Source organism: Dasypus novemcinctus, chromosome 23 (assembly GCF_030445035.2).
Source record: "Dasypus novemcinctus isolate mDasNov1 chromosome 23, mDasNov1.1.hap2, whole genome shotgun sequence".
In the NCBI taxonomy this organism is placed as follows: Eukaryota; Metazoa; Chordata; class Mammalia; order Cingulata; family Dasypodidae; genus Dasypus; species Dasypus novemcinctus.
Window position 1 is genome coordinate 50,529,415 of NC_080695.1, and position 12,767 is coordinate 50,542,181.

General features: G+C 36.6%; 1 pseudogene; it reads left to right on the top strand.

Moving 5' to 3' along the window:
* The first annotated feature begins 4,995 nt into the window (after positions 1-4,995).
* Positions 4,996-5,783, top strand: LOC131275695 (large ribosomal subunit protein uL30m pseudogene; annotated as a pseudogene).
* The last annotated feature ends 6,984 nt before the right edge of the window (positions 5,784-12,767 follow it).

Here is a 12,767-nt window from a genome sequence, read left to right on the forward strand (position 1 = left end):
TTGCCCCAAAACAACTTGTTCTTGATTAACAGCTTGCAACATAACCTTAATTTCTTCCTTAAAATCACTGTCTATAATGCCAATTTATACTAGCAGTCCTTTAACTCCTACCTACAATTAAGCCAACAGTTTCAGGAGGTAATGGGCCTTTTACACCTGTAAATATAGTTTGCATACCCATAGCAGGAGTAATAAGTTTAGTTTCTGTAGAAGGTAAATCAACAGCAGTGCTCCCTCGAGTAGCAGCCTTTAATTCAGAAACTGGGCTGCATGCTGCTGGCCATTGCTGACTGGGTATCTTTCCTGTAGGCTAATATTGTTTGTCTGAGGGCCTTGAGCTAGGCCCGCAAAGCAGTTTCCCCACGGTGAAATGGGAGAGCCAATTTTATGAAATCTAGATTCATTAGCCCAATGAAAGCCCTTTTGACATATAGCGCACAGTTTAGAGGGGGTTTTTCCTCCCCCATGGCTTTGTGGCTGAGTGAAATTTGTTCTGTAATCCCTTTGAAAATGACCAGATTTCCCACATTTAAAATAACTTCCTCTTTTAGTCTCGGGTCTCTGAATGCCCCTTATTGCCGCAGCTAAATTTGCCATCTGGTGGGTGGTGGAACCTATGTCCTGGCAAGCTTTAATATAGTCTTGTATTGACCCTCCTGCTGCCTTAACAGGTCTAATAGCTTTTTTGCATTCACTGTTTGCTTGATCAAATGCAAGAGTTAACAAAATCAAGTCTGTAGCATCCAGAATTTCTATAGTTTTTTGAATAATATCTGATAGCCTAGCTACAAACTCTACATATGGCTCATTTATTCCTTGTATAACTTTAGCAAAGGATTATACAGATTTTCCATGGGCTGAAATTTTTCTCCAAGCTGCTAAGCAGGACATTCTAACTTGAACTATTGCTACATCATCATACTGCATTTGTCTGCCCACTCCTGCCCAAGCTCCTATTCCCAATAGCCGTTCTGCCAAAATAAGCACCGGAGGGTCTTGATTAGCATTTCGCCGGGCAGTCATATTAGCCTCATCAGTCCACCAAGTTTTAAATTGCAGAAATTCAGCAGGGCTAAGAACAGTATGGGCTAACATTTCCCAGTCCCAAGGAATCAATCTACCTGCCTGAGCCTTGCCCTAAACTAAGCCAAAAGTATATGGAGAATTAACCCCATACCGCACGCAAGCCTGTTTTAAATCTTTCTTTTTTTTTTTTTTTTTTCTGTTAAACTTTTTTTATTTTTTATTTTTATTTTTTTTAATTTTTTTATTTTTTATTGACTTTGTAATAATATTACATTAAAAATATATATGTGAGGTCCCATTCAACCCCACCCCCTTAAATCTTTCAATAGTTTAAAAGGTATTGGCTCATGATGGAACTCAGCACCTCCCTGAGGATTACTAGCATCTGATGGAATTGGTTGTGATATAACCTGAAAAGCTGATAAAAATTTCACAGCCTCCAGATCCCCTTGTTGAGATCCTTGCAATAAACAGCGCATCAAGGGTGTTTGAGGTGTGAGGTTGGAAACAACTATCTTTTTTTTTTTTTAAAGATTTTTTTATTTATTTAATTCCCCTCCCCTCTCCTGGTTGTCTGTTTTCTGTGTCTTTTTGCTGCGTCTTGTTTCTTTGTCCGCTTCTGTTATCGTCAGCGGCACGGGAAGTGTGGGCGGCACCATTCCTGGGCAGGCTGCACTTTCTTTCGTGCTGGGCGGCTCTCCTTAACAGGTGCACTCCTTGCGCGTGGGGCTCCCCTTCGCGGGGGACACCCCTGTGTGGCACGGCACTCCTTGTGCATATCGGCACTGCGCATGGGCCAGCTCCACGTGGGTCAAGGAGGCCCGGGGTTTGAACCGCGGGCCTCCAATGTGGTAGACGGATGCCCTAACCACTGGGCCAAACTCCATTTCCCAACAACTATCTTTTTAACACAGGATATAGTGGGCCGTATCTAAAAAAATTCCAGGGGCTGAGGTCAGGGCAGCTATAAGCGGTGGCTCATCAGGTGCAGTAGGTTGGACTGAATATAAGCTAGGATAAGCACCTGGATGAGATATATAGAGATTGGATATTTCATTAGAGCAGACAGTTGTCTTTTTATCTATAAAAGGATTAGTACTGGGATTAGGCATAAAGCCAGGAGATTCTCCTCCACCTTTTGGTTCAGAATTTAGTTCTTTCAAATGGCCCTCCATTTTCTTTTTGTCTATGGGTTTTGAAAATAGAATAATTTCTTCTTCCTCATCTTCATCTGATTGCAAAGGATCTAAGGTGGCAGCAATTTGCTGGCACAAAGCCCTCGCAGATAAAGGAATGGATTCCCCTTTCTCATATGCTCTTTGTAAAGCCTTTGTTACACATTTCCACTGTTTTGAATTTAAGACATTATGTCCCCGAGGCTGAAACCAACCACAATGCTTTTTTATTAAAGCAAACAGTTCTTTTAACTCACAACTTTTTACAGGCACCCCACTAGCTTTCAATAAGGTTTTTAACATTTGCGAATGTTCTTCCACATGTCCAGTTCAATTACCCATTACCCTGATGACTTCGAGGAAAATGTTACTTACCTAAAAGAAGACTTGAGTCACTCTGCTTTGGACGTCACACAACCGTCGACGAGGTCTTTTCCGTGGTTCCTGATACTGATTTGGAAGACTCACTAATTTCTTCAGGCCCCACCTTGGGTGCCAGATGTTGGAGATTTGGACCTGAAGGGTATTGGGAATGAAAGAAAGAGAAAAGGGGAAGGAATGAGCGAGAGCTGGGATCAGGGGGTCTGCAAGTAATAACTCCTCAGACAACTTTTGTTTACAAGGGGCTCTCTATATACCCCAGTGTACATGACAACAAGCAGGAACACATGATCTATGTGACAATAAGCAGGAACACATATGTGACATCGAGCAGCATTACCCATAGTCTAAGGAATTTTAAAAAATCTTATCTCAAGGTACAAAGTCTATTCACTACAAAAGGTATGTGTTTATCTTTTCTTTCAGCCTTTAACAGCTTCATCCCATTTGCTGGGAACTCTTAATTACCGCATTCCTTAGGTTGCAAGTGTAGCCATGGAGACAGCACTAGCATGGAGACAGCATGTCTCTCCTTGTGAGGCCACTATGCATCAGTTTCCAACAGACTTTACCATTAGAAACTTCAAAAATATCATTTTCTAACTAAAATCTCAAAATTGCAATGAATGAAGTAACCCAAGAGAGAGGAAAGGAGATCCAAGTGGAGAGATCAATTTAGTTGGATTGTACATCAGTGAAGGAAGTTAAAGATTATATATGTGAGTACTTGAACATGTAACATATAGGGAGATAATCATACACACTACAAAAAATTGGGAAGACTATCCTCTAGCTTTAGTAAGAAGAAATCTTGGCCACACAGTTTAGTGAAAACAATTAAACAACAATTCTTTTGGAAATACTCATATTTTGTAAAAATTCATCTTTATTTAAGTATAGTACAACCTAAGACTGAGTTGTTGCCGACAATCTCTGTAAATCCAGAAACAGGTGGAGGAAGAAATCACAGCTTCACTTAGGGAGACCCATGTAAGGTTAATGATAGAGAAAATAAATGTCAAATGCCATGGTCACAGAGACATAATGTAAATGTGTTAACCTGGACACAGAGTTTTGTAACACATTGTTTATTTAATGAGTTGATAAACCTTCATAACCACAAATGTTATTGATAGAGGGAAGTCCATTAATAAAAATAGCATCCAAGAAAATCAAAGCAAAGAAAACTGTTTTTTTCCCTCATTTATTACCTAGGAAGTCTAGAGTGTATATGGAGCTAAAAAATGTTCTATCTATAAACTGTTGACATGTTCAGCCCACACAATAAACACTATCTATTATGAATATGTTATTTCTATTTCTTCTTTTTAGTTAAAACTTAATTTTATTATTTTTATTATTATTATAGATTACTGTTATTAGATTGTGTGGTCTCTTGAAAACAGAGGGACTGTGTATCCAAGGTTAACAGAAATGATAAGACAACTTGGGGGATGTTGAATATTTTATCCCCCTCTTGGAGGTTCACAAAGTATGTTAGTATATTAAAAACACTGAGAAATCCAGCATGGATTCACTCTCTTCAACATTATTTAACTCTGGATTTCAAATATTTAGTTGATCACAGAGCAAATTCAGTCTGTCTACCCTGTAATAATATAGGGAGCTAGTGTTCTACAGAACAGTTTGAGAAGCACTGATCTTTTCCAATATTCTCCTTTATAGATAACATTGTCAAGTCTCAGAGAGTTTAAGTAATTTATTCAAGTTCCTATAACCAGAAAATGACATACATGGTTAAAATACCCAGATCTTTAAATGTCAGTCTATTACTCATCCCACTAGCACACAATACAATCCTTTGTGTCATAGCAAAAGTAAAATTGTCCCGGACCATCAACTTACTTATCTGGCTTTACAGGAGTACAAAACCCATATAGACAAAAACTGTTGATCTTTGCTCATTAACATACATCCTGCACCTAGCTTCCTGTCAAGAAGAAGCCAAGATGTACTTGATTTGTTAATAAATAGATGAAAGGATGACAAATTTTGACTAGAATGATGTCAGTCATTAGTTTAATATTTTGGCTTTTAAAGAATGTTTTTACATATTTTCCTTTAATAAAGAACTAATGGTATGAAATGGCTTGCTTCTGATGAAACACATCTATCTATGAAATAACAATCAACAGGTGAAGAGTGCACAAGACATGTTACTCAGCCTTTTCCTCTCTTGCAGTGAAAAAATGAAACATCTGGCTTTACATAGGGTCCTGAGTTCTGTATGGTTGATTTGAATTTTACGATTATTTTTGTGAATGGGAATTATTATTAAGGATAAGCTGTGCATTTTTTTTCTGATAGAGCTATTTATTACCAATGCCAACATTTTTTGCACATGCAAATTTACTAAACACACATGTGGCTCAAGAAATTTAAATGACTTCCTCTGCTCAGCATCCGGGCTCTGGGGTCGTTCAGGCTGAGGCTTGTCGACTGAATAACTTAGCTCCTCGACCCCTTCAGCTGTGGGCGCTGGAGGTACCAGGGATCAAACCTGGGATCTCATACTTGGGAAGCAGGCACTCAACCATATCACATGAGCTGATCCACTCCCCCAGAAGGGGAAACCTGTCCATTTCTAAGACATATTTGACTCATTTGGTTTATCTTCTACATCTCACAATCTCTAAAGAAGAGAATCACCAAACTGAATGGCAGGGATTTTACGCTCCATAGTCCAGAGACCCCCGGACAATCTACAGAATTTGATAAAAGGAGTGGAGTCCCTCATTTGTACAGACTGGATTCGTCACAAATTTACCAGGTCAAGAATTCCAGATAAGGTATTTCAGATTTCACCTGCAGATCATGAAAAATATGGTGGGGATCCAGAACACCCTCATAAACTGCATGTTGTTACCAAAATAAAAGGTGTAAAAGGCCGTCCATATTGGGAAAAAGAGATAATAAAGAAGCTTAAATTAGAAAAGGCACATACTCCTCAAATTCACAAGAATATCCCTTCGATGAATGCAAAACTGAAAGTGGTTAAACATTTGATAAGAATCCAGCCACTGAAATTGCCACAAGGACTTCCAGCTGAGGAAGACATGTCTAACACATGCCTCAAGAGCACTGGGGAATTGGTAGTGCGGTGGAACCTAAAACCTGTGGAACAGGAAGCAACTAAGTCCTAATGCCAGAGCAGTTTCAGATTAAAAAAAAGAAAGGCAATTGTTTTTTATTTAAAGGTGGCAAGAAGTATTTTCACAAAAATATATTCTAAATAACAGTCATTTTCACTCACTAAAAAAATAAAAAATAAAAAAGAAATTTAAATGAATAAATTTCATGGGAATTTAAAATAACAAACATTACACTTGAACTTAGCCTTAATTACAAAGAAATGAATTTATTGTACTTTACAGCATTTCTGACTAAAAACTGATTTTATGTTTAATGAGATAACATGACAATAATATTTTAAAGTCTCCTTAGGTAGTTCAATTTGTGTATCAGCTATATTAAGGGGAATTATGACATTAAATGTAGACATTTAATATAAGTGAATATTTGTACATATATGATGCATTATAAATAATTCCCATTCACATATTTTCTTGATTTTTTAATTTAGAAAGCAAGCACACCAGATATTCAGATTTAATTATAATCCTTAAAACTCTCATGCCAAATTGACAGGTAAACTGACTAAATCAAGCAGTTTTATTGAAATAATGTATATTTAGTAAAATATAGCCATAACTCCCATAAATGTGTCTTATTTTAAGGTTTTTTAGCTGGAGTCAGCAAACTACATACTGTGAGAAAAATCTGGCCATCCCTAATTGTTTACATATAGTTTATAGATGTTAAAATACTTATTATCCAGTTCCTTAAATAAAAATTTGCTGACTACTTGTTCTATACTGTTTTATTTTATGCTCAAGATATAATCCCAAATTGTTTGATATAGCTATTTGATCATTATAATCAGATATTATTGGTATTCATTGTTCCAGAAATTTGAGGAAACATGCTGGAATAATATCTATATATTCACAACATTTTAAAATATATTGTCAGAAAACTATGAAATAAATCACATTCACATTGAAACAAAATGTGAAATAATGTGACAGATAGGATTTTGAGACTACTTAAAATTTGTCAGTCATTAACTCTTAACCACATTTCAAAACAAAGGTACATAATTCAACCATATACAATTATTTTTTCTAATAAGTTAAGAAATAGATGGTGCAGTAATGAAGTAAAGGAATATTTTTAAAAATTTCTCTGTTGAGTGAAAAATGAAATACGTGGATTAATTTACTTAGTCATTCAACTGCATGATTCATAATTTACCCGCACCCCAAGATGGCTCCCTTGTCTGTTTACTCATCGTTTTTGTTTGTTGTTTATTTGTTGGTGCTCTTGCTCATTGCTTTTGCTCATCTGCTAATGTTTTGTTTTGTGTTTTGTGTTTTTATTTTTTATTTTTTTTCTCATTTTCTGCTTGTGGTCTGTTTGTTTTTTCTTTAGGAGGTACTGGGAACTGAATTTGGGACCTCCATGTGGGAGGTGGGTGGTCAAGTACTTGAAGCACATCTGCTCCCTTCTCTTTGCTTTTGCTCATTGCTTGTTGTTTTTGCTCGTTGTCTACTGGTTGTCTTTTCTCATTGTCTTTTCTCACTGCCTACTCTTGTTTTTGCTCATTGTCTGCTCATGTTTTTGCTCATTGTCTGCTCAATGTCTGCTTGTTGTTTGTTTATCTCCTTTAAGAGGCACTGGGAAATGAACCCAGGGCCTCCCATGTGGGAGGTGGGCACTCAACTGCTTCAATCATATTCACTCTCCCATACTTTTTTAAAAGGAACATATTAAGTCTAAAACAAAATAGAGTACACAAGTATGAACAAGGTATCCTGAACTGGTACTTATAGTACAGGTGGCATTTCTTAATTCTCTTGCTTATACCTCCCTGTTCTTTAGAATGAGATCCTTAAGATGAATGACTGTGTATCCCCACAACCTAGGATAGCTGTGGGGCCCCAGGGCCCTCTAAGTCCTCAGCACAGAGTCACCTATGTGTCCTAGGCTTAAGTTAAAGGTTAACCACCTTCCCCGGAGGGCAGAGAATGCATAGATGATATCACAAACTACAGTCTTCCCAAAGCCCTAAACATCCTTGGTAAAGGTCCCTCTTGCGAGCTTACTGAAAGCATCACCACACCCCATGTGTACGCTTCACATGACCCTAGCAGGATTTCTATACTCATGCCCTATGGAATTTCCTAGTTCTGAAACCCCTGACATCACCCCAAATTTTCCTGTCTCTTTGCGGAATGCTATCTACGTTCTCTGAACTGCTGCCCTGAGAGATTCTCTCCTGTCCGTAAGTCCCAGTGAATCTTAAGCCTGACTCAATGCCAGGTGTGTTCTTGGTCTAGCAGCTGCACCACCTTGTGCCTTTTTGGATTTGGGTTGTAACAACAGTCTTAGTAAGTGCTTTCTTTTTAATGACTATAAGCATCATGAGCACCTATAGAAAATATAAAGAAGTTGATAAGTATGTAAAATTCAAAAATTATTCATACATTAAAATGGATAATTACAAAGGTGTTTAAAATGAAATGTCAAAAGCAAGATATGATCACAGATATATCCTTGATCTCTTCAAACATTTTCCCCAGATTGGGTGTATCAATTAATAATTAAATCACATGAAAACAAAAAATGAGCCAACACAATTTATTGAGTTCAGTGGGGAGATTAAAGAAAGGAGGAGGAGGCAAACTTGGATGATGCTAATATTGCCTATGATCCCAAAGGGCTAACAATCTAATTGAGTACAAAGGCCATAAAGGACCAAAAGTAGAAGAGAAAGACATGATCATGAATTGACATATTCAGGACTTAAAGAAGGGAACAGCTTGAATAGTTATAGAAGTGTAATTAGGAAAAGTAGGAAATGACAGAAGACAAGGAGAATGGAGTAAGAATTTGTTTGAAAGTGAAAACTTATAAGGTATTTGGGGGACTACATCTCCCTGAATTAAAAGAAAACAGATGGAGATAAATGAGTTGGCATTATGAAGAGTCCTGAGTGCCAAGAAAAGGAGGTTGCATAATGGCACAGCACTGAAGGATTTTTAAGAGGACTATTAATCACATGATCAAAGTTACAGTATGGGACAATGACGAGTGTGGCACTGTGATGAAAAGAGTGGCAGAGACAGAAAGGCGAGTTAGAAAGTTATCACTTTAATTCAAGAGAATGGAAAGGTTACGGAGAAGAGACCATTTTAAAATGAAAAATAAGTGCCAAAAAAAAGAAATGCTAATTACATTTATTTTAGGAAGTATGTCAAGATTTCATGATGAACTGTGATGAGTTCTCTAGGAAAGAAAGTTTTGACCTTATTTTCACTTATTACACAGAACATAAAGAATAGGCAACATTGGTGAATGGTGGCTGAGAAAATCCAAAATTTCGGGGAGTGGCCCTGTCCTCATTTCCACTTCCAAAATCTCTTAACTTTTTGACTCTCATAACTATTCTTCCCACTCTCATAACTATTCTTCCCACCTGACATTTATATGACCAATATCCACTCTCCTGTGTCCAGATCCTTGATCACAAACTCTAATAGGATTGAGTTGATCATAAATGATTAATTGGTGGTTGGCTAAATCACGAATCCATTAGTCATTATTTATTCCATTTCTAGCATCTTTATTCTCTAGTTATTTACCATCAAAATTTTGCAAGACCTGTGATGGAATAGAGAATTCCTTCAAGTTTTAACATCCAAGAGATGAATTTGGTAGAGTAGCATCTCAAAATTTATAGTCTGTAGTTTTAAAGAATATCCTCAAACCAAAGAAGTGACTCAAAAAATAGAGTAATAATAATTTTCAAGTGACTACAACTTGTTAATAAAGTAATATATTTCTAAATATGAGCCCCTATTGAATTATATTCTCTGGAGGACAACCCCTTACATTTATCCATTATCTGGTCACAGAGTATTTATATGAATACCGTAAGGGTAAAAGCAGAGAACTGAATTTGTCTTATCAATTTATATATATTCAGATAGTGTAAGTTTAATGCCCATTAAATTATTTTCCTCTAGTGTTCCCAAATATGAACCCATAAACCCACTCTTTGAACAATTTTAGTTTTCTACATCTTAATACTTACTTTACATGTTCACATATAGACTAGATTCAACTAAACAATATAGCACTTAATGAAAACAAACTAAAAAATATATGACTTTCAAAATCATAAAGAGATCTGCATTACATAGAAAATAAAATACCTTGCAAGTTTCAGAACTATGTAGATTCAAATAATAATCTAGAACCCCCAGATATTTGTTTTCTTCACAATTTATATTCAAACTCATGTTGTAACAGTTAATGGGAAAAGTAGCATGCTGTTATAAGTTGGAAGGTACAACATTTGCAGCAGACATTCAGATAAGAAAACTGACAATAAACCCTCCACAGCTGGGAACAAATAAAAAATAAGGCATTAAAAAAGATGTAGACAAGAGGAGAGACATCAAAAGATGGTGGAGTGAGGTGTTCCAGGGTTCCCTTCCCAACACAAAATCTTCGAACAACTAGCAAAACCTGACAGAACCATCTAAATTAGTTTCCAAAAACAAAGTGTTGCAGTAACTGGGTAAGTTCCAAATCTAGAAAAAGGTGATTTAAAAACTGCAGGAAATCAGTTGCTGGTTCTTTCCTCACCTGCTTTCCAGCACATTGTGAGGCCAGTCCACAATTTCAGTGTGGGTCTCTGTTCTGGGTGCTGGAGAGAGCCCCTTTTTGCATACTGATGGCAACCTGAAGGACTGAACCAGGGCAGTCTCTCTAGCTCACTGTTCCAGAACCTGACCTGTATACAGAAACAACCCACAGGCAGCTAAAATCAGTGTAAGAAACAATTACACAATTCTAGAAGTCTGAGACAAAGGAGAATCAGCTTTAAGAGATACAGTAAACAATGTATTATTTCTGTATTATTTCTGCAATTTTCCTGTAAGTTTGAAATTATTTCAAAATAAAACATTTACATTAAAAATTAAAGACATATTGTAGAGTTATCAGGAGCAGGAGAAAAGACTATTTCATGGGGAAAAGAGGGGGCATCAGATCCCTGTAAAGAGGGGAAATCCTAAGACCATGAACACAAGTCCAGGACAAGAAATACTTAGAAAAGACTAGAGAGGATCCTATGCAGACTGTTTTTCAGGTTCATTGGGAAAAGGACTAAGCTCCAAAGGAGCTCAGTACCCAACATACAGTCAATCTGCAGGAACTGTAAAAGGTAATTTTAGTTTGTTTGCTTTTTGTTTTTGTTAGTTCCTGGTACTCAAGGAAACCTGTGTCCAGTCATATCACTAGGTGGATAAAAGCTTAAGAAATAGACATTTTAAGGACTATATTCCATATTTAAGATATTAAAATATTAAAATTTAGAGTGTGCAACAAAAGATTAAAAGGTATACAAAGACAACAGAAATGATGGCCAAACCAAAGAATTAAGGTAAAATATCAAAACAGCTCCATGAAGACAAGACTTTGGCCACACCACTCGAAGACATTAAAATAAATGGTCTAAAATATGCTCAAGGATGTAAAGAGAAACACTGAGAAAGAACTAAATAATATCAGGAAAATGATATATGAACGAAGTGAAAATTCTGCTAAAGAGAAAGAAATTCTAAAGAGGAGCCAAACAAATACTGGAGCTAAAAATTACCATAACTGAAATTTTAAGAAATTACCTAAAGGGTTCAACAGAAAAGTATAACTGGCAGAAGAGAGAATAAGTAAACTTGTAGATAAGTGAAATTATTCAGTCTAAGATTAAGAAGAAAATAGAATAAAGTAAAGTGAATAGAGTCTATGGGACTTGTGAGACACCATAAAGCATATCAATATATGCATTATGGGAGTCCCAGAGAAAATATGACAGAAAGAGACAGAAGGAGTATTTGAAGAAATAATGGCAGAAAACTTCCAAAATTTAACAGAAGTCATGAAAATAAATATTAGTGTGTTCAACAAAATCCAAACAGAATAAATGCAGAAAGATCCACAAACAGAAACAGAAACTCTCAAATGCCAAAGACAATGAGAATATCATGAACGCTGCAAGAGAGAAACAACATGTCGTGTACTAGTGGCCTTCAATATGATTCAGTGCCAAAATCTCATCAGGAACTACAGTGGCAATTGAGCAGGATGACAACATATACAAAGGACTGAAAGAAAATAATTGACAATCAAGTATTTTATACCTCATGAAACCCTTTTAAAATGAGGGAGAACACCCTGGGGAGAGCTAATGTTCTCAAACAGAGGGAATTGTGCCTCTTGAGAGAATTGGTGGCTCCCAATTGGTTAGGGCAGTCTAGTATGTCAAGCCCTCAGCATTGTTGCAAGTATCTGAATCTGGGGCTTCAAGTAGTGAAGATTGATTGTCACTGTGGGACCTGAGGGTAAGGGAGAGAAGTTTAGACTAGATGGAATCAAGGTAACTGGGGAGCAATGGAATTGTTCCACAAGATCATGCAATGATGGATATAGAGCATGTTAAATTACACCAAAAATATATGACGGTCTATAGGCTAAAATGTAAACCATAATATAAAATATAAGGCAACTAAAAATTTAGAATATTGGACAGTCTAAAATATAGACCGTGATGTGGGCTAGGATGGAACCGTGTTTGCAAGTTATGTTTCAGTATCTGTGCATCAGTTGCAGCTAATGTAGCATGAACATGTAAGGTATCATTGCTGGGGAAGGGAGAAAAGGGTTTGATGTTGGATATATAGGAGCCCCTTATATTCTGTATGTGAATTGCTGTGATCTAAAACTTTTGTAAAGACAGGGTTGAAGACTGAAAGGAAATAAAAAAAGGAGGAGATGTGGACAATGAGAAGGAGGTGGGGGAATTTGCCTTGCCAATGTACATGCAGGACAACACCTATTGTGGTGATGAAGAGGAAAGCATGGAGGGCAACCTTTATGGTGTTTTTCATTTTTTAATGCCCCAATATATTTTTACTTTGTTGTGGTTTTTCTAAGTTGGTTAGTATTCTGTTTCTGATCTTTGGGCACATCACTGTATTTCCTATTAATTAAATTTGGCAATATTTTAGGCTTCATTTTTGAAGAAATTTTGGACCA